Here is a 21,296-nt window from a genome sequence, read left to right as displayed (position 1 = left end):
CGGCGTCATCGGTTGCGTGGACGGGACCATGGTCTCTATCGTCGGCCCGTCCAAGAACGACCCCACCGTCACGAAGGCGGCGCACTGGTGCCGCAAGTACTTCTACGCCCTCAACGTGATGGTGGTAAGTACACTCATGTTACGTTGTCAAAACGCGCCCCAAATCTGTAGAAAAAAAAAAACGTATTGCCGATACGGTTTAAGTATGCCGTTTTATGACTGCGGGCTGTGGGGTCTCACGACTGCGCGAGCGTGTGCTCTGCGTAGCTTGTGAGCCGTGAGACTCTTCTCCCAAAAATAATACTTGTCTGTTAAAACGTGCAAGCTTCCGTAAAAAAAAACACATTATTTTTGTTTCAAGGTAGTTAGTTGTACCTTGCATCCAGGAAGGTGTGTTGACATGCATGTGTCAGACAAAATAACTTAAAAGGTTCTGAAATTGCGACTGGTTTGTGAACCATAAGTACAATCTACTACTTGTGGATTCAGGTAATTACATGTCAATATCTCTCTCACTTTCAGCTGTGTGACGCCGACTGCCGGATAATGTGCATCGACCCACGGTATCCCGGGTCGGTGCACGACTCCTTCGTGTGGCAATGTTCCTGGCTCCGAAACCAACTCGAGCAGGGGCAGGTGCCACGCGACGGCCGGTTCCTGCTTGGTGAGCATACTAAATTCATTCCTTACGCACTCCCACTGCTTGAAAGCCACAGTACCACACGTACTGTGCTTGTTGTGAGGCACACAGACACAGTTGCTGGAACTCCTTGAAGTGAGACAACACCCAAAGTTTGGCCATTAATCTCTGTTTATGTCCACATAACTCTCACACTCTGCAGGCTACGAAAGCCACACTACACCAATCTCACGACAGTGATAGACTATGCAAGGCATGCGACCGCAGTGCGAGTCGCTGTCCGGTTCGGCCCACTCACTGTTACTGTCTGCCTGTACCCTCTTGCTGGTTGGTTTTTGCATGAAGTTGGAGTTCTTTCACTGGTACCTGGGGGCTCGCCTGGTCGCTTTGACGGTCGTCAGTTTGTACGGAATGGGATCAATTCCTCCTTGGCCACTTGGGGCTCGCCAAATCTGTCCTCGGGTCGTCTCTGTCCCACACACTGGATTCTTTTCCCGGACCCTTCTTCTTCGGTCTGCCTATATAGCTCCTCCTATTAGACCCTCCGTGTCCCAACAGGACCTGACTCCTTTCCAATCTAACCACCCCCTCTCTTTTCCCCATCTCCAACTCCACCGAGGATTAGGAAAGAGGTTCGTCGAACTGGTGCCTTATCCCCTTGCTTGCCAAAGAGAAGGCCAGCGTGTTCTGCTCTGCCCGTGCCTAAGGTCACGGCCACACTCCCAAAAGCAACAGAGCTTTTATCTGTCGGATGCAAGGGCCTAATAATGCACTTGCATACAACACAGCACCCCTAAGGAATCGTGCACACATCCCATACAACCCACCAGGAAAACACATAGTTACATGAAATAACAGGGAGTTTGCAGGCAAGCTGGTGCTAATTAGTAATAATGTAAACTGATACTGTAGTGCAGAAATATTAACACACTTTTAAGTCACACTTAAGTTAACTACATTATAATTGACATAGTTGCACACAGCTGTTTTCTTGCCCTTTATTTTAAAAAGTAAAGAATGTAATATGTTCCATCCTCTACATGTGCAGGTGACAGCGGCTACCCCTTGGAGCCTTGGCTCATCACCCCTGTCCCCGGGAACCACGCGACCTCCACCGCTTACGGCCGGTTTAATAAGGCGCATTCCTCGATCAGGTCTGTTGTGGAGCGCTGCATCGGGCTGTTGAAAAATAGATTCCGGTGTCTGCAAAGGCACCGGGCTCTGTATAACCACCCTTCAACAACCACCGCCATTATTTCGGCATGTGCAGTGCTCCACAACATCTGCCTTGCATCGAGCGAGCCAGAACCGGAGTCAGACTCCGACCCTGAAGGGTCAGATTTGGAGTCTGAGCCGAGCTCGGACGGTTCTGAGCCGAGCTCGGCAAGGTCAGCGTCGGCTCCCGAGAGGCTGGCTCCTGCCGGCCCTCCGGTCGGCCTTCCGGTCGGTTCTCGGACAGGGGGAAGGCTCTGAGGCAGCGTTGTCGCCCGGTTCGGAACCCACCGCAGACGTGCCCGTGCGGAGCGCCACACGCAAGGGGTCCGCCGCCACGACGGTAGTCCCGACCACCAGGGACACCGTCGGGAAGCCCCTCAGCGCCCTCGCCGCGGTGGTGCCCAGCACGGACGCCGCCAGCGACAGGGAACCTCTCGCCACCACGACTGAGGTCCTGACCACCAAGGACCCCGTCACATCCTTGCCCTCAATGAAGCCCTCCCCGTGGAAGCCGTAAAGTGCACACTTCGCTTCCTGCTCCACAGTCATGGCCGTCCACAAGCTACATAGTCTCTTCAGCTCCTACACCTTGTGAAGTTCGTCGCACAGCCAGCGTGCTGCCTCCGGATACGTGTCGAGTGCATCGCGGTGAAATCGATACAGCCTTTTTTTTTATTTTTATGAGCAGAAGGCACGAGACGCAGTCGACAGTGACAGAAAAGGTTCGGAGGTTTAGTTGCCAGACCAACAGGTCATCTGGATTGCCCCTGCAAAGAACTCAGAAGTAATTTAGACTATCCTCTAGAAAGAAATGCATGCTTTTGCAGAGATTGCTTTCTTAGTTGCTGATTGAACCAGGGATATTGTTGTCATGGACATTGTTTCATTTTACAAAAGCTTCAAAGCGTCTTGCCTTCTGCTCCATTTTATTATCTCTTTTATGGTACTTCATCAAAGTTAGGTGATTGTGTTATCTCAAGACAGTGCACATGTAGTTTGTTTTGAAAATTGCTTTATTTCTTAAAGAAAAACCTGTGACCTCATGAATAAAAGTGTGATAACATGGAATGTAATATTTCCTTCTTGGAAGTAAAACTGAGCATCGACTGGAACCATGTAAGCAATTGGGCAATCTTAAGTATATATCACAGATATCTTGTTGAACACTCTGGTCTTATTTGAGCACAATAGTTAAATTTCGAAAGGAAAACAAATATATATATATATATTCTCTGACTAGCATACCACCATATAAACACTGGACCACTTTGAAAGAATTATCACAGATGTTGCGCCAAACATTCTTATTTGAGCACAGCAATAGGAAGTTCACGAAAGATAAAAAAATTGTTTCTGACTAAAGCAGCCGTCACTCGCGCGCTCCCCGTTGGTTCCGCCGACCCCTCCGCTGCCCCCGGCACACCCGGCTCCTCGTGGTTCGACATTTTGGTTTGAAGAAGGCGCGTAGCGCACATCCCGCATAATATTGGAACAACTTTCTCTCCAATTAATTCTTAAATCTATTGCAAAAGGGTACAAAAAAGCGGTTTGTTTTAACAACGCCCAAAAGGTTTTGATTGTTTTTCAATACTTTTACCTGTACTAGAACAGATGCGACGGCCAGCGACGCACAGGATAGGTTGCCGTTCCTTCGCTAAACGCAGGAACTGCTCCCCGCGTCGTAGTAAATCCTACCCCGTATCCCGCGCGTAGGGACGCCTCAGGGAATGCGTAGCTACTTCCGCTCGTCGGTGGTTGGCTCCGGACGTCGCTGAAACGGGTGACGGGTGTCAAGTTTGCGATGACGTAGCGGCGTCAAAGTGGGCAGAGCTGCCACGTGAGTGTTGCTAGGATACGCTCCTCCTTTGCATTACGTCACTTCCATGTACCTTTTCTCAAATGTCCAACCTAGCGATCCTGGTGGCGATGCTTCAAATGGGCCAACGATGTCAATGCCGAGCTTTGACCATGGTCGGTCTGGCAAGGGCACGGGTTGCAAGGGTGTTGGCGATGTCTTTGCACTCTTGTCGGCCGAGCTACTAACATCGCAGGCTTGGTCTGCCATTTTCACCTCCGCATTCATGCGGGGCCACCAATATAGTTTGCGAAGGCGAGTCCGCGTCCTGACGATGCCAGGGTGTCCCTCGTGTGCTCGGCCGATGAGAGCGTTTCTCATACTAGTAGGAACGACGAACTGTTCACCGCGCAGCAGAAGACCGTCGTGCACAGAGAGTCTCTCTTTAGTGGCGTGGAAGATGGCATCGTCGGAAGACAACGCCCTAGATGGAGGCCATTCCGACATGACATAAGACATCACTACAGTCAGCGGAGGTCCCAGTTTGACCAAGAACTCTGGGGGTAACTTGCCGCCCGAGGCCATGACTAGTCCAAGATGGCTTCTCAGCACTCGGTGATGCCGTTCGATGTAGTCGCCATCTTGTTGCTGGATCGGTTCTGGGGAAGGTTTTGCCAGGATCGCTAGGTTGGACATTTGAGAAAAGGTACATGGAAGTGACGTAATGCAAAGGAGGAGCGTATCCTAGCAACACTCACGTGGCGGCTCTGCCCACTTTGACGCCGCTACGTCATCGCAAACTTGACACCTGTCACCCGTTTGAGCGACGTCCGGAGCCAACCACCGACGAGCGGAAGTAGCTACGCATTCCCTGAGGCGTCCCTACGCGCGGGATACGGGGTAGGATTTACTACGACGCGGGGAGCAGTTCCTGCGTTTAGCGAAGGAACGGCAACCAATCCTGTGCGTAGCTGGCCGTCGCATCTGTTCTAGTACAGGTGAAAGTATTGAAAAACAATCAAAGCATTTTGGGCGTTGTTAAAACAAACCGCTTTTTTGTACCCTTTTGCAATACATTTAAGAATTAATTGGAGAGAAAGTTGTTCCAATATTATGCGGGATGTGCGCTACGCGCCTTCTTCAAACCAAAATGTCGAACCACGAGGAGCCGGGTGTGCCGGGGGCAGCGGAGGGGTCGGCGGAACCAACGGGGAGCGCGCGAGTGACGGCTGCTTTAGTCAGAAACAATTTTTTTTTATCTTTCGAGAACTTGCTATTGCTGTGCTCAAATAAGAATGTTTGGCGCAACATCTGTGATAATTCTTTCAAAGTGGTCCAGTGTTTATATGGTGGTATGCTAGTCAGAGAATTTTTTTTTCCTTTCGAAATTTAACTATTGTGCTCAAATAAGACCAGAGTGTTCAACAAGATATCTGTGATATATACTTAAGATTGCCCAATTGCTTACATGGTTCCAGTCGATGCTCAGTTTTACTTCCAAGAATGAAATATTACATTCCATGTTATCACACTTTTATTCATGAAGTCACAGGTTTTTCTTTAAGAAATAAAGCAATTTTCAAAACAAACTACATGTGCACTGTCTTGAGATAACACAATCACCTAACTTTGATGAAATACCATAAAAGAGATAATAAAATGGAGCAGAAGGCAAGACGCTTTGAAGCATTTGTAAAATGAAACAATGTCCATGACAACAATATCCCTGGTTCAATCAGCAACTAAGAAAGCAATCTCTGCAAAAGCAAGCATTTCTTTCTAGAGGTAGTCTAAATTACTTCTGAGTTCTTTGCAGGGGCAATCCAAATGACCTGTTGGTCTGGCAACTAAACCTCCGAACCTTTTCTGTCACTGTCGACTGCGTCTCGTGCCTTCTGCTCATAAAAATAAAAAAGGCTGTATCGATTTCACCGCGATGCACTCGACACGTATCCGGAGGCAGCACGCTGGCTGTGCGACGAACTTCACAAGGTGTAGGAGCTGAAGAGAGTATGTAGCTTGTGGACGGCCATGACTCTGGAGCAGGAAGCGAAGTGTGCACTTTACGGCTTCCACGGGGAGGGCTTCACTGAGGGCAAGGATGTGACGGGGTCCTTGGTGGTCAGGACCTCAGTCGTGGTGGCGAGAAATTCCCTGTCGCTGGCGGCGTCCGTGCTGGGCACCACCGCAGCGAGGGCGCTGAGGGGCTTCCCGACGGTGTCCCTGGTGGTCGGGACTACCGTCGTGGCGGCGGACCCCTTGCGTGTGGCGCTCCGCACGGGCACGTCTGCGGCGGGTTCCGAACCGGGCGACAAGGCGCTGCCTCAGAGCCTTCCCCCTGTCCGAGAGGCCGACCGGAAGGCCGACCGGAGGGCCGGCAGGAGCCAGCCTCTCGGGAGCCGACGCTGACCTCTCCGAGCTCGGCTCAGACTCCAACTTTGACTCTTCAGAGTCGGAGTCTGACTCCGGTTCTGGCTCGCTCGATGCAATTCAGATGTTGTGGAGCACTGCACATGCCGAAATAATGGCGGTGGCTGTTGAAGGGTGGTAATACAGAGCCCGGTGCCTTTGCAGACACCGGAATCTGTTTTTCAACAGCCCGATGCAGCGCTCCACAACAGACCTGATCGAGGAATGCGCCTTATTAAACCGGCCGCAAGCGGTGGAGGTCGCGTGGTTCCCGGGGACAGGGGTGATGAGCCAAGGCTCCAAAAGGTAGCCGCTGTCACCTGCACATGTAGAGGATGGAACATATTACATTCTTTACTTTTTAAAATAAAAGGCAAGAAAACAGCTGTGTGCAACTATGTCAATTATAATGTAACTTAAGTGTGACTTAAAAGTGTGTTAATATTTCTGCACTACAGTATCAGTTTACATTATGATTAATTAGCACCAGCCTGCCTGCAAACTCCCTGTTATTTCATGTAACTATGTGTTTTCCTGGTGGGTTGTATGGGATGTGTGCACGATTCCTTAGGGGTGCTGTGTTGTATGCAAGTGCATTATTAGGCCCTTGCATCCGACAGATAAAAGCTCTTTTGCTTTTGGGAGTGTGGCCGTGACCTTAGGCACGGGCAGAGCAGAATACGCTGGCCTTGTCTTTGGCAAGCAAGGGGATAAGGCGCCAGTTCGACGAACCTCTTTCCTAATCCTCGGTGGAGTTGGAGATGGGGAAAAGAGAGGGGGTGGTTAGATTGGAAAGGAGTCAGGTCCTGTTGGGACACGGAGGGTCTAATAGGAGGAGCTATATAGGCAGACCGAAGAAGAAGGGTCAGGGAAAAGAATCCAGTGTGTGGGACAGAGACGACCCGAGGACAGATTTGGCGAGCCCCAAGTGGCCAAGGAGGGATTGATCCCATTCCGTACAAACTGACGACCGTCAAAGCGACCAGGCGAGCCCCCAGGTATCAGTGAAAGAGCTCCAACTTCATGCAAAAACCAACCAGCAAGAGGGTACAGGCAGACAGTAACAGTGAGTGGGCCGAACCGGACAGCGACTCGCACTGCGGTCGCATGCCTTGCATAGTCTATCACTGTCGTGAGATTGGTGTAGTGTGGCTTTCGTAGCCTGCAGAGTGTGAGAGTTATGTGGACATAAACAGAGATTAATGGCCAAACTTTGGGTGTTGTCTCACTTCAAGGAGTTCCAGCAACTGTGTCTGTGTGCCTCACAACAAGCACAGTATGTGTGGTACTGTGGCTTTCAAGCAGTGGGAGCCACCGTGTGCGTAAGGAATGAATTTAGTATGCTCACCAAGCAGGAACCGGCCGTCGCGTGGCACCTGCCCTTGCTCGCGTTGGTTTCGGAGCCAGGAAAATTGCCACACGAAGGAGTCGTGCACCGACCCGGGATACCGTGGGTCGATGCACATTATCCGGCAGTCGGCGTCACACAGCTGAAAGTGAGAGAGATATTGACATGTAATTACCTGAATCCACAAGTAGTAGATTGTACTTATGGTTCACTAAGCAGTCGCAATTTCAGAACCTTTTAAGTTATTTTGTCTGACACATGCATGTCAACACACCTTCCTGGATGCAAGGTACAACTAACTACCTTGAAACAAAAATGTGTTTTTTTTTTGTTTTTTTTTACGGAAGCTTGCACGTTTTAACAGACAAGTATTATTTTTGGGAGAAGAGTCTCACGGCTCAAATGCTACGTAGAGCACACGCTCGCGCAGTCGTGAGACCCCACAGCCCGCAGTCATAAAACGGCATGCTTAAACCGTATCGGCAATATGTTTTTTTTTCCTACAGATTTGGGGCGCGTTTTGACAACGTAACGTGAGTGTACTTACCACCATCACGTTGAGGGCGTAGAAGTACTTGCGGCACCAGTACGCCGCCTTCGTGACGGTGGGGTCGTTCTTGGACGGGCCGACGATGGAGACCATGGTTCCGTCCACGCAACCGATGACGCCCGGTATCCTGCCGAGCAGCCTGAAGCCCTTCTCCGCGTCGAACCTCTCGCTCGGCGTCTCGGGGAAGTGGATCCAGCCACGCTGGACCCCGAGACGACGCACGATAGCGACGGACACGGCGCGGACCGCAACGCTGACTGTCTTTTGGTCCCGCGCTACGTGTTCGTCGCTCGCCATCATGCCTTGGAAGCTCTCCGTGCCGTAGAAGCGCAGTGCACACAACACTTGAAGCTCCACAGTCATGACCGTCCACGAGGCACGCACTCTCCTCACCTCCGGTTCCTCGCGAAGTTCGTCGCACAACCACCGCACCACGATCTTGGGCAGGCGGTATTGCTTCCGAAAGATCTCCTCCGGGAGCTCGAATGCATCGCGGTGTTTCCGATACAGCCTTTCGGGCGAAAAAAAAAGCTCTATTAAAGAAAAAGTCGAATTGACGAGACGACGACGCCTCGCCGCCGAAAACATGCTGCCAATGACACCTAGTTCCGAGCAAGTACCTTTTGAAACGTACTCGGTACAAAACGAAACGTCATTTTGTTGTCACGTCCGGCAGTCGACTCCTCCCAGTTTTGCCGCTCCGCCCACATTTTTCTAGGGAAATTACGTCACTTTTGTTTCCAACCAATCAGACGTGATGACGTCACTTCCGTGTACTAAAAAAAGGTACATGTACAATGTCGAACCTAGCTATCCTGGACACGCAAGAAATTGCCCATTTGGCGATTAGCATTCCCAGCATATTCTCGCCGTGGCCCAGTCCAGCGCAGAACTCACGTAGATCCCATCCTCGTCGCCATAATGTAGAATTCAGCAGCAAGTGTACCGCTATGAAAGAACGACCATCTCGTCCGGTGCCTCGTGATTAACTGATTTTATATGACAGAAAAGAAGAGAAGAAAGAAGATAGGTTTCTTAAAGTGAGATATGTAGGACAATCAATAGAAGAAGTGAAAGAGAAATAGCAGAACGCATCTTTGGATATGTTTTACTTTTTGAAGGATTCTTTGTCACGTGCCGTCAAGAGGGGCCCTAGTTCGCAGAAAACGAATCTTTCTCCGAGAGAGGGGCTGAAAAGGTTAGAAATGGCTGATCTCACCTGCTCCAATAACCAACGGGAAGACGGCGGCACAGCGGTAGGCTCGTAAATATAAATTGATGGATGGATGGATGGATGGATGGATGGATGGATAACAACTTTAATGTTCCACCAGATAAGGAGACACCTAGTCCTTGTCCCTGGCACGCAGGCCTAGGATACGGGGCCCGGGACCTCCGCGATTAGAAGCAGGCAAGGAGGTCTTGGCTCTTCGGGGCTTCTTCCGCCAGGCGGATGGCTTGCTGCTGTGGAGCAGGGACCTCGCTCCGCAGCAGGGCCTCCCAGGCTTCTCTACAATTTATATTTGCTTTAGCCCCTGGGGAGCTAGCACATTCCCAGATTATGTGGTCAAGGGTCCCTCTTGCCCCACAGTGCTTGCACTTATCGTTTTGTCTGTCATCTATCTGAACATGGTATGCCCAGACTGGGTTTATGAAGTTCCCAGCTTGCAGGCGCCGCCATGTGACTGCCTCCCTATTGCTTAGACTTTTGTCCGGTGGTGGCACCAGTTTCGTTTGTGATCTAGAATTTTCGACAATCTCCGTATAATTTTGAAGACGCTCGTCCATGTTCCGGCAGTCGGGCGGCCCCACAGTTACCCGGAAGTAGAGAGCTCGGGCTAACTCGTGGGCCGTTTCGTTGCCATGAACGGACTTGTGTGCGAGGGTCCAAATTAGGCTAAGTTCTGTTTAGCTGTCTACCGGTCAAAATCCTTACCGCTGCCGGCGAGATCCTACCCTTCCCAAAATTCCAGATGGCCGTTTTGCTATCGCTAATAATAAATTTGACTTTCGTTCCAACGCAAGCGAGCGCTATCGCAACTTTTCAGCCGTTTCTGCGTTGCGGCTTCTGACGGTGGCGGCCGATACGGGAGCATCTCGGCCGTCAACCACCGAGGCGACCGCCGCACCCGACTTGCCACTGGCCACGTCCACATACGCAACCGACTTGCTGTCCATTGAATCGAAGCGTCTGATTAATGCTTCTGCTCTCTTCTTCCTCCTCTCCGTGTTGAATATGGGGTGCGTGTGACGAGGGAAGGGGGGAATGATTAGGTTTTCTCGGCAGTCCTGAGGAATGCCTGACTTGACTCGTAGTCCCCTATCTGTTTGCAGGCCTACCATCTCGAGGATAGCTCTGCCTGTGGTCGTTCGGCTACGTCTTTCGAGCTGCGAAATTCTGACAGCCTCCGCTGTTTCGTCCCAGGTATTGTGCACTCCCATAGAGAGGAGCTTCACTGTGGAGGTGCTAATTAGTAAGCTAGGGCCCTCTTTGTGCATCGTCGGATGAGAGAGTCTAGTTTCCTTCTCTCCTCCGACCTGATGTTTAAGAAAGGCGTGGCATAGCCCACGTGGCTTATGACGTATGATTGAATTAGTTGAAGCAAGCTTCTTTCCTTCAGGCCTCGTCCTTTCAGCGTGACCCTTTTAAATATTCCAAGGGCTTGCGTGGCAAATCTTTCTAGTCTTGATTGCCCCATCATTATATCCATTCTCCTGAATGAATAGTCCCAAGATTCTGATCTGATCTACCTTTGGAACTGAGAGAGAGAGAGAGAGAGAGGGGTGGAGGGGGAGTCGCGGCAGGCCACGCGAGAGCGGGGGGGGGGGGGGGTGTCGCGGCGGGCTACCGCCCCGTGTGCCGCTGACCCTCGTAACGCTACTGCCAGGTAGTGAATCTAATTTGTAAAAATAAAATAACTTGCCGCACTAAAAAAAGAAAAGAAAGAAGAGGAAGTTCATTTGGGCAGTCATTTTCTTCTCAAAGCTAGCGAAAGTTTGTGGGTGATAGAGGAAAACAGAGAAAGTTAGCAAGGTGAGAACACTTTCTTTCCCTTCCACATTCCTTCCCCCCCACAATAACAATCTTTTTTATTGGAATACGTAGGATCTTAGAAGTTTTCTTCGTAACTTTTTGACTAAGGCAAGTGTGTGTGTTTTTTTTTTTGCATTTTTAAATATTATATTTACCTCCAGCCGAACTCGGGTAAATTAAAGTTGTAACTTACAAATCCGAACTTTCGCGATTTTTTGAAAGTTCTTTGTGGTATCCACAAGCCCAGTGTTAATTAATACTGCTGCGTAACGGGTTCGAACGATTGGGAGGCGTATGTTTATACCGCATAAGCTTCACGCGGCGGCTGTTCGCTAGTAGTCGTTACGGACCTTTGTATTACTCACGAGATAGCGTAGTAAACAAGCAGTGGCACAAAGCAGAACATTCTGTTATCCTTTTCATTATAAGCCACCAGCAACCAACACCCGTAGGTTTCGTTCGTAACTCTCCGGCGAAAAATTATCGGAGCAGAGCTTCGATCTGGGGGTCGGTGTCCAAGGCTTTCCAAAGTCCACTCGTCGAGCGGCGTTCACCCACAGCTTCTCCAATTTCCGATCCGTTGGAAACTTGTGAAAAAGCACCTCCGGGTTGCGCAGCGGGTTGTTTGAGCAGCCCACAGCGCTACAAGTTGTACTCGGCATATTTTGAGGAACAGGCGGGCAGTCTTGGGCTTACCGAGTTGCTCCCTAAAACGAGTCTTGGAGTCCTCACAAGCAAATAAACAAAAGGCTATACCGAAGCTACACGGGCTACAGATAAAAGCAACGTAATCACAAGCCGAAGTAGCGGAGGTAGCGGCACAAAGAAGCGCGCTCAACGGGTGCGCCGTGCGCCCGTCCGGAACGGAGAAAAAAAAAAGAGAACGACTAAGACGTCACGGTCCAATGTTGCATGAGCGATCGGCAACCCGCTGCCCGCCCGCTAAGGAGGAGCGGCTCGCGGCGGGTCGCATTTTTATTATCGGCATTAGTTGAGAATGCGGCGTCCTACGGGCGTAATATTTTGGCTGGGGTCGTATTTTGTGTCACTAAAGCGATACCAGTAATTTAATTCATTTTGAATTTTGGCCGGAGTTGCCCTTTAATGCTAAAATCCCAGCTGCGTTTGCATCGGAGAGACTTTGGGTTATAGGCGAATAATTCTGATTTTTGCGCAGAACATGAGACCTTTATTAGCAGCATAGTCCACGACAGTGTCTTTCGCCGCCTGCAAGCGCTCCTCAATGCTCGCATCACTCCCCTCGTTAATCCAGAGGTTGATGTCGGCCCTGTAAATACTGAAATTCAGCCCCTCTATGCTCCTCAGAGCTGCTGGGAAACTGCTCATTGCCACGTTGAAAAGTAACGGGGAGAGAACCGAGCCCTGCGGCGTGCCCCTGCTCCCTAATTTCAGTGTGTGTGACCCACTGTCTTGGAACTCTGTGCAGGCAGTTCTCCTTCTTCACCTCGTAAGGAACGCCCATTTCTTCTTCTTCACCTCGTAAGGAACACGGCAGAGTTCTCTACATTTTTTGTCACCGAGCGGGTGTCCTCTCCCGCACAGTTGGCACTTGGACTCGCATAATTGGTTTTGTGGCGGTTTCTCCATGCCACAGCCACGGCATTTCACATTTCCGGGGTCCGGGCAGACGTCTTCGCAGTGTCCGAGCCGGCCGCAGGCGTTACAATCCTCGCACTTCTTGCGGTAGAGTATGCAGCGTTGCGCCACGGGCGTGAGTCGTACCCAGCGCAGTACCTCTTTGTCTTCGAAGAGTATTAAAACTTCCCTCGATTCTCTTCCGAGTCTTCGCACTCCTTGGACCGGAGGATTCCCGTAGATTTGCAGCCTTCCTCCGGCATAGCGATGTATGCAGTCATTTCTATCTTTTCCCCTTCAAACATGATGAGCTTCAAGTCGGCGTATTTTCTCTTCCTCTGCACTGACGGTGGCGACGAGAATGGAATGTTGCTTCAAGTTCATCAAGACGACGTCCTCCCCGGCCGCGTCTGGGCTGACACCAGCAGCCCTAAGTATTACGTGGGCCAAATACGCACTTCCGTATTTCATCGTACGTATGAGACCGCCGTGCGGCCTCATGACTATTTTGTCGGCGCCGTCCGGAACTCGGGCAAACTGCCTTTCAACCGACTTTGCCGCCATCTTCCTCCCTGCGAGCTTCTCGGTGGCTCGCTGCCGTTCCATATGGCGTGCCTCGTTGTCCGCTAGGGGGCCGCTTTTCCTTTCTTCTTACTAACGTACCATTGTCCTGGCACTTTCAACTCTTTCGGATCAATCTCCGTACCTTCCACGGTCTCCATCATGGCTCAATCAGTCTCCGAGCGGGGCCTCAGCCGCCGACTTCTCAGGCCGAGCTCGAGGGAGCCGGTCTCTCGGCGGACGTCACACAGCCTTCCTACACCGTGGCGGGCGTGCAGCGGTGGGCCGACGGAGGGAAGCGATGTTGACACGAGGATCACGTTGTGGTTCTCCTGGGGGCCACTGCCTTTGGGAGTACCACGTTCGCGGCGAGACGCTTTACCGCGAAGCGGGTTCGTGCTCGCGTGGCATGCTGCTCGTTGAGCGCAAACAGACACCAGTCACGTTGGTAACGGTGATAAACTCTGTTTATTTACAATGAAACAAATAACAACAAAACAGCGGCTATAAGTTGGTGAACGCCGTCGGTGTGGAGATCGCCCACGGCCGAACGGTCGTTCACAAAGGTACAAAGGACGGGGTAAACGCTCACCGGTGCGCCGGACGGGTCCCCGTGTCGCTGCCGCCGAATCCTAGGAAGAAGAGAGAGCGAGATACTGCTGTTCGCTGGTTTTAAGATAACGGCGGGGGCCAAGTGGCCAATCAACGAGCGACACGTCGATCTCCTTTGTGCGGGGGTTTGTTACGGAAATCTCCCCAAAGGGGGAGAGGAGGAAGCCACTCACAGTGGTAAGCAGCGCCGCCTCTCGCTACGTCGGCGCGGCCGCCAAAACGCTGACGCGACAGAATGTTGAGGGATCACAATCCCCACAACGTTCAGTTCTCCGGGGTTTGCGGAGCCCGGAGAAGACGTCCGTTCTCGTCGGAGGTTCGCAGCATTCTCCCAAATATAAATTGAATGACGCACAATGACATTCATTTTATATAAAATTGGAAGCAGAATACTGGACCTCTTAAATAAGGCGTTTCTGTCAAAATGCTGCGAGGTTTGACGGATGTATCTCGGTATTCCAGAATATTTTCCCCGAAATGTTGGTGAACCGAAAACGTCCGTACAAAGAAAAGTCCGTGTACCGAAATGGCCAAAACCAAGATGTCCGTGCACCACAAAGTGCACACCGAAAGGCTTGAACCAATCCGAGAGAGACCTCTCTGGGAGAACAGTCCAACGATGCGTAGTCCTGTGTGCCTCACTTCGACACGCTGATTGGTTCACTTGAGCCGTAACCTTCGCGGCTGGTTCAGAGCAGGGTGTCGAATCGGAACCATAACCGAACCGTTATTTTTAGCCGAACCGGAACTGAACAGAACCGAAATCTTCGCCGCCATCTTGGATCTGAACCGGAACAAAATATAACGATAACCAAATCTAAACGGTTTACGTTTTTTTTTCTTTCCTTTTTTGTTAGTATCACGGAATGAATATTTGAGAATAAAAACTGGCAGCTGTGATTCTATATATTGACCAAATCGTCATATACAAAATTGCAATGTGTTTGGAATCGGGGGTTCTCGTGGCGCTTTTGTATTGGCACGAGTCACTGAATGATCCCATTCAGTTTGCTTACCGAAAGTGAATCCCGCAGAATCCAGTTCCGATTGGCTGGTTTAGCCCGTGGAGGAGGCTATCAGTCGACCATTTTGAGGATCCGCCCAAAAAGGTAAAACGTTTCCGCGTTACCACGGGCACGGCGAGTACGCGCGGGTGGAGGTTTTGGGCATAAAAAATGCGTTAATTTTCTCTAGTTTTTTTTTTATTGAATAGTTACGGATCTGGCTTGGCTAAGAAGATCGCAGGCTCGTTTGCTCGCTCCGGTTGCGCTGTTGCTGAGTTTGGTAAGCCACTCGACTTCAATGTGTTTCGAGGCAAGAGAGACAGACGAGATAGCGAGGAGCAAGTCACTCACCGCTCAGAACGAAGGAAATAACTTTAATGAAAACAAAACAGTGTCTCCTTAGTCCAGGAAAAAGGGGTTGGAAGAGCTCGCACGAGAATGAATGCTACACTGACTGTACGCGCTTCGCTTCGACCGCACAGGGCCGCGCCATATTTGGTTGGAGCGCGACTGCTCCGCCCCGACTCGGTTCTGAAACAAAGCTTCGGTACTCTGGGAACATTCACTTACTCTAGGCACGATAATTAATCGTGTGTCACATGGTCACTTGACGTGCATGGTGTCAAGTAGGGTGCCTGGAACGCGTCTTCGAGTGACTTGCACGACCAAAAAGTCCCTCAATTTCCGCCTGATGACGTCATACAATTTTCACGCTGTCACCGGTCGCGATTTTTTTTTTCATTTGTATAACCTTAAGGGCCTCCTGAGGGAGGCATTACATAAGGACAAGACAACAAAATACTACATAAAAAATTAAGAAAGGCTTGGGAAGCATCATTGTATAAACATTATTCGAACATTTTAGAAATCAGCCGCGAAAAACATTTATGGTCACTGGTAGTTGCGAAGCTTGTGGGCAAGCTATTCCAATCTGATATGCACAATGGAAGAGGTGAGTATTTGAATATGTTTGTTTTCGAAAAAATGGGTTCAACTTTACAGGGGTGGCCAAGACGAGAGGAAGTATGATGGGCAGGGGAAATAAAGGTTTAGGGAGACCACGGGTTCTAGTACAATCTCTGCATGAAAGAGAGCCGATCTATTTTTCTAGGAATGTCAAGAGTTTGTAGGGGATACGGGTCGATACAGGCGTTCTCGGCGTCTTCTGTAAAGGTATTGGCTTTATTATTGGTAATCTGTGTAGGAAAGACCCCGACAGCTAGAAGCTTGAGAATGCTGAAAATAACCTGAGACTGTGGTAAAAGATGGGAAACTTCGTGGAAATTTCAGATGTCCTTCTGTGTCCTTTTTTCTTCCACGACGTTTCCCATCTTACCACAGTCTCAGGTAATTTTAGTCTGTTTTATGTATTGATTTATATTACAAACCTTGTGACGCGTGATGGTTAGGAAGAACTTTAAAAGGCCTCTGACACGCCCCAAAATTTTTTTTCATGCTAGGCGTTGAAATGACATGTCAGGACGTTACAAAAAAATTGTTTCACTATAGAGTTGCGTAGTTTTTTTTAATAAAAAATAGAAATACGAGGCCCAATTCGAAATTCCCGCCAGTGCACTGTGACGCAATTAACTGTGTACCGCAAGCCTGGTGTCGGGGCAGTCAGAAGGGATCGCATCTCCCTACGTCACTAAAAGTGGGTTTGCAGGAAGTCACGGGAGTTTCACTCCTCGTGCTCTCCGCGACCGTGCCTAAGACTTTTTTTGTGTGTGTTTCTGCTCTTTGTACGAGCGATTGTAGAAAACGTAGTTTCAGTTCCATTAGCTCTTTATCGCTGCACCGTTGGTTTGTTTGCGTGCTGTAAAAGTTGAGGACGAAGAGTCAGTGGATCGACGTGATGGAGGTCAATGATGAAAGCGTTGCGAGTACAAGCCAGTGTACGAGTGCATGCTGTCAGTCCGATGATACAGAGCTATACTGGGCACAAAAAAACTATCAAGTTTTGAAAAAAAAAATTAGAACTCTCGCAGAAATTAGGATTGCTAGCGTACGACACGCCCAATTGCATTGCTGAAGGTTCGGACACCGAGGTAGTCGAATCATTGTATACTCTCCAGGCTGAAGATACCTACCGTCTCTCAAAAATGCATGCAGTGTGATCTCTTCTTCAGTTACTGAAATACCGGGACAGTCCCTCACACAGCACCTTCTAGGCATTGTAGTTGATCACGTCAATTCACTGACTCCTCTTCTTCTACCTTTACAGCAACATTAAGCGATGAAAAGCAAATAAAAGAAACCTTGTCTGCTTGGATCGCTCGTGGTGGTGTGGAGAATAACAAAAATATTTAAAAAAAATATTACACGCGCTTGCGGCAAGCACGAGGAGGGATACAACTCACGTGATTTCCGGTGATGCCTCCCTTCTGACTGCCCAGACACCTTGCGGTACACCGTTACGTCACAGTGCACTGGCGGGAACTTTGAATTGGGCTTCGTATTTCTATTTTTTATTAAAAAAAAACTACGCAACTCTATAGTGAAACAATTTTAACAAAAAGGATGTTCCACAGGAAGTCATAAGGCAGGACTTTGAGCTTCTGACCAGATATCACGAGTATGCCAGTTTTTATACAGACGGGACAAAAAAGACTCGGTAGTAGGCTGTGCTATGGTTAGACCATCGGTAAAGCAGTTGAAGAGAATAAATTCAAAAGCCTCTATACTAATAGCAGAGCTTTATGGTTTGCTGCTGGCTGTTGATTACATAATCAAAAAACGACTTTCTCATTCTGTAATCTACACCGACTCTAAGCTCTCTGAAGGCAGTCGCATCGATGAACCGTGTAAAAAACCCACTGGTTTCCGAGTTAAAGTACAAGATTACCCTGGCTGCAAAGAAAAATCTTGACATAGTCTTATGCTTGGTTCCTAGCCTGTTGGCATTCCTGGAAATGAAGCAGCTGATTTTGCAGCCAGCTCTGCTAATGATAGAGAAATTGACACACACCAAATACCATACAAAGATTACCACAACTCTGAAACGTTGCATCAAAGCAAAGTGGCAGCTGCAGTGGAACAGCGATACCGCCAATAAACTACACGCAATCAAACCTCTTCTAGGCGAGTGGGAGAGTGCCCGACATCGGGAGCGCTTTTATGAAGTCATACTCTGTAGGTTACGAATCGGTAATACTCGTCTCACACATGGACACCTCTTGAGCGGGGAGGATGCCCCTGAATGTGTGCACTGTAACCTACCTCTAAGTATTATGCACATACTCATTGAATGCCCTATGTATGACCAATGCCGGTATAAACACTTCTCACTGCTTTATAAAGAACACATTCCACTACACCTTGCCCTACTACTAGGTGACGGACCGCTCATTCCATACAGTTGTTTTTAATTTCCTCACAGCTATCGGCCTTCTACACCGACTGTGATTTTACTTTCTATCCTAAATTCATTGTCACATTCTTTACACCTATACACATTCATGTTCATGGTTTTATCATATATTATGCTACTATAGCTCTTTCCTCTTCTTAAACCCGAATTACAATAGTCTAAGCTTGGCGCAATATAGCCTTAGTTGCTGATGCGCCATAAACCCCCAATAAACCAATCAACCAACCAACCTTGACTAACTGCACTCACTACCTTCAGACGCGCATCGGTATACAGCACGAGTTACGCCCAACGCGGCCGACGGCAGTGCCCGGTGACTGCCATAGACCCAATGGAGTCGATTTCTGGGCAAACTGGGCGCTCAGCAGCGCTTCCGTGGTCGGAGGCGCTCATTACTGCAACGAATCGAAGCCTCATTGCTCTATTAATAGATCGCGAAACTAAAATAAGCAGCGATAATTATGTTCATAATATAAAGCGCTAACGTTTTAATAATTACTTTCGACGCCGCCGTGCTAGCTTTAACAGCTTCCTAGCCGTTTGCAAAGACGAATCCGCTCAAAATCCAACATGGTGCAGCCCCTCTTCGGTGCCCTGCCGCTGCTCCCTGCCACAGTATCGCCGGTACCGCGGTAGGTTTTGTTTGGAAATTTACGGTTCGCGCGTGCCATGCCACTTGTTATGGCAAAAAATTGTAAGTTCTGCTTGCCTACCTTGTGTCCAGCAGTTGACAGTCCGTTACTTGTCGTCGGCATCTTCCAGGGAATCGAAACAGATTCAGCATTTTTCGCACTCGTTGACGCATTTATTCAGTCATTTGCATGACAAGGAAAAACAATTTACGCTGTTACTTTAAACAAAACGTTGCTATGCGGAAAAAATTATTAATGCCCGTAGTATCTACGTTAGCAAGAGGTGCTACAGTGAATATACAATGTGCGACACTGTTAGCGCGAACATGACATAGCTTTTTCACTTTGAAAGGCTATCGGCACACACCAACTATTACTGCCTTAGTTCGGAAAGTGACTGTTTAAAGTTTTGTAAATCAAAGATGCAACTATGGCGCGAGCATATCTGTCTTTGCGATTGAAAAACACAATAGTCATGTCTTGCTAACATGGTCGATCTTTTCGGTCACGCCGCTATGTAGGTCATATTTTCGGGGACTGATATGTGTCCCCATACAATACTAACTCGTCACGTTAAATAAAGAAACCCGAAGTACGTACTATGGACAGTTAGTTAGCTTGGGAACGAAATGGATAAATACATGTTTTTATCTTTTTATTGTGGTCTCTGAAGACAAACGCAAAAAAAGGGGGGGGGGGGTGGAATATATTAGTGAGGCAAAAACGAATAGTAAAGCTCTTCGGTTACGGAATTTACTCAGAGCTGCACCATTGTCAGATATGACAATGGTGACTCAATGGTTACAATTTTCAGGGGTTTCCAGCCTGAATCACTCGCAGTTCTTTCTCTTTCCCAGTTGCAGATGACAAAAATGAACAACATACCACCTTCATTGTTTATTCTTTGTGATCTTGGCAGTGATTCAAGATTATGGATGACCAACATTATGGACAATTGTTTTGGAAACTGGAGATGCCCATATTAAAGAGAAAATGTTGTAACAGCAAACAGAAATGTCTGTTTCCGTGGCATGAAAACACAATAATCATAATTTCTGATATGTGTTACATAGAAGCAAACCCGGTGTGAAGTAAATATGCAGCCTTGCCGGAGATTTGTATGCAAACAGCCCTATCAGTGAGGTATGTAAGATATTTAAATAGTTATTGGTTGTGGAATCTAAAATACCAACCTGAATGTATATTACGATAAAACATCAATTCTTCAACCTGTGTAATAAGACAATAATGCAAAATTTTAGTGGGTCAGATATTTTCCACCAAAACTTGAGATCTTAAAGAGTGAAACTCTCCAAGTACGTTGTTTGAATTCTAGCTGCCAAAGGTCCTGGAATCACTGATTCGAAGCAACAGATATTTCTCCCCTCACCCTCCCACCCCCAAAAAACTGCCTAGAGGTTGTTGGCCACCAGCAGGCTAACAACGTGTCTAAACAAAGTGGATGCTCAGAGGCTTCTGTTAGTCTATGATCTTGCATCATAAAAATTGTGCAAGGAGCAACCTGCTGACGCAGTGGACAACATTGTCTCTGGAGGGTCTCAAGAAGCACAGCCAAAAGATTTCATGCCTAGTTTGAAAGCTCGTGTCATTCTGACTGGTCCATGCAAATAGACAGTTAACACAATGAATTGTAATTCGAGCAAACTTATTCGTTGTTTACTTTCAGACCTGAACCAAAATCTTTAGAGACTTAATATTGTGTAGACCTAGCTCTCCGAGACCACTTTGGTGTTTCTCATTTCTCTTGGCCTCTTGATGAGCTTCCGATACCCGTCGCTTGCACCGTCAAGTTGAACCAGGTTTTCTTGGTGTGGCCACCGAGATCCTATGATGCCCATGGGATGGACCAGCCACTTCATTGTTCTTTCTCATTTTTGCTGTATGTGTGTTTTCTATCCTCTCATGATCTGCACAGGACAATGTAAGAACCCATTAGTTTGTCTCGTCATAACATATACACTTGCAGAAGAGCAACAGGGCTATGAAACATTGCATATGGCTGCTCCTACTACACACTAAACATCGTAACACCCTTGTGGGTGCAAATGGCTTGTCCTATAACTAACACCCATTTGGGTGCAGCAAAACGCCCTAAAGAAAGGGCGTTATTCCTAACGCCCCTAAAATAGGGTGTTTTCCCTAACACCCTTAAAGGACGGCGTTATTCCGAACACCTTTGAATTAGGGTGTGATTCCACTGTACGCCTTTTTATTAGGGCGTTATGTCTGCGCAGTACGCCCTCTAAATTGTTTGTATCACCGCCAGAAAGGGAAATAAAAAAGGCGCGAATACCAACACCCATAAAGTAGGGCGTACTAACCCAAAAGAGTGCACGAGAAAATGACTGCAAATGTCTGGTTCACTTTTTATTTTTAATCAAGGTTCTAACAGGTTCTACAAAATTCTCTTTAGACAATTGCAAGCAGGTCATCTGGCCGCAGCCATGTCTCAGCTTATGCGGGCAAATGCGTGCAATTGCAAGCGTGCCGAAGGGCAAAGCTGCGTTCG

At 48.6% G+C, this 21,296-nt stretch overlaps 2 pseudogenes; both read right to left on the bottom strand.

The window, feature by feature from the left end:
- Positions 1–9,358: 9,358 nt before the first annotated feature.
- LOC120849565 lies at positions 9,359–12,443 on the bottom strand (annotated as a pseudogene).
- Positions 12,444–12,452: 9 nt separating this feature from the next.
- On the bottom strand, positions 12,453–13,309 carry LOC120849566 (annotated as a pseudogene).
- Between the last annotated feature and the right edge of the window lie 7,987 nt (positions 13,310–21,296).

This window comes from Ixodes scapularis, unplaced genomic scaffold (genome assembly GCF_016920785.2).
Source record: "Ixodes scapularis isolate PalLabHiFi unplaced genomic scaffold, ASM1692078v2 PGA_scaffold35__2_contigs__length_329733, whole genome shotgun sequence".
Classification (NCBI taxonomy): domain Eukaryota; kingdom Metazoa; phylum Arthropoda; class Arachnida; order Ixodida; family Ixodidae; genus Ixodes; species Ixodes scapularis.
Note: the sequence above shows the minus strand (reverse complement) of the source record. Positions and strands in the feature narration are given on the sequence as shown.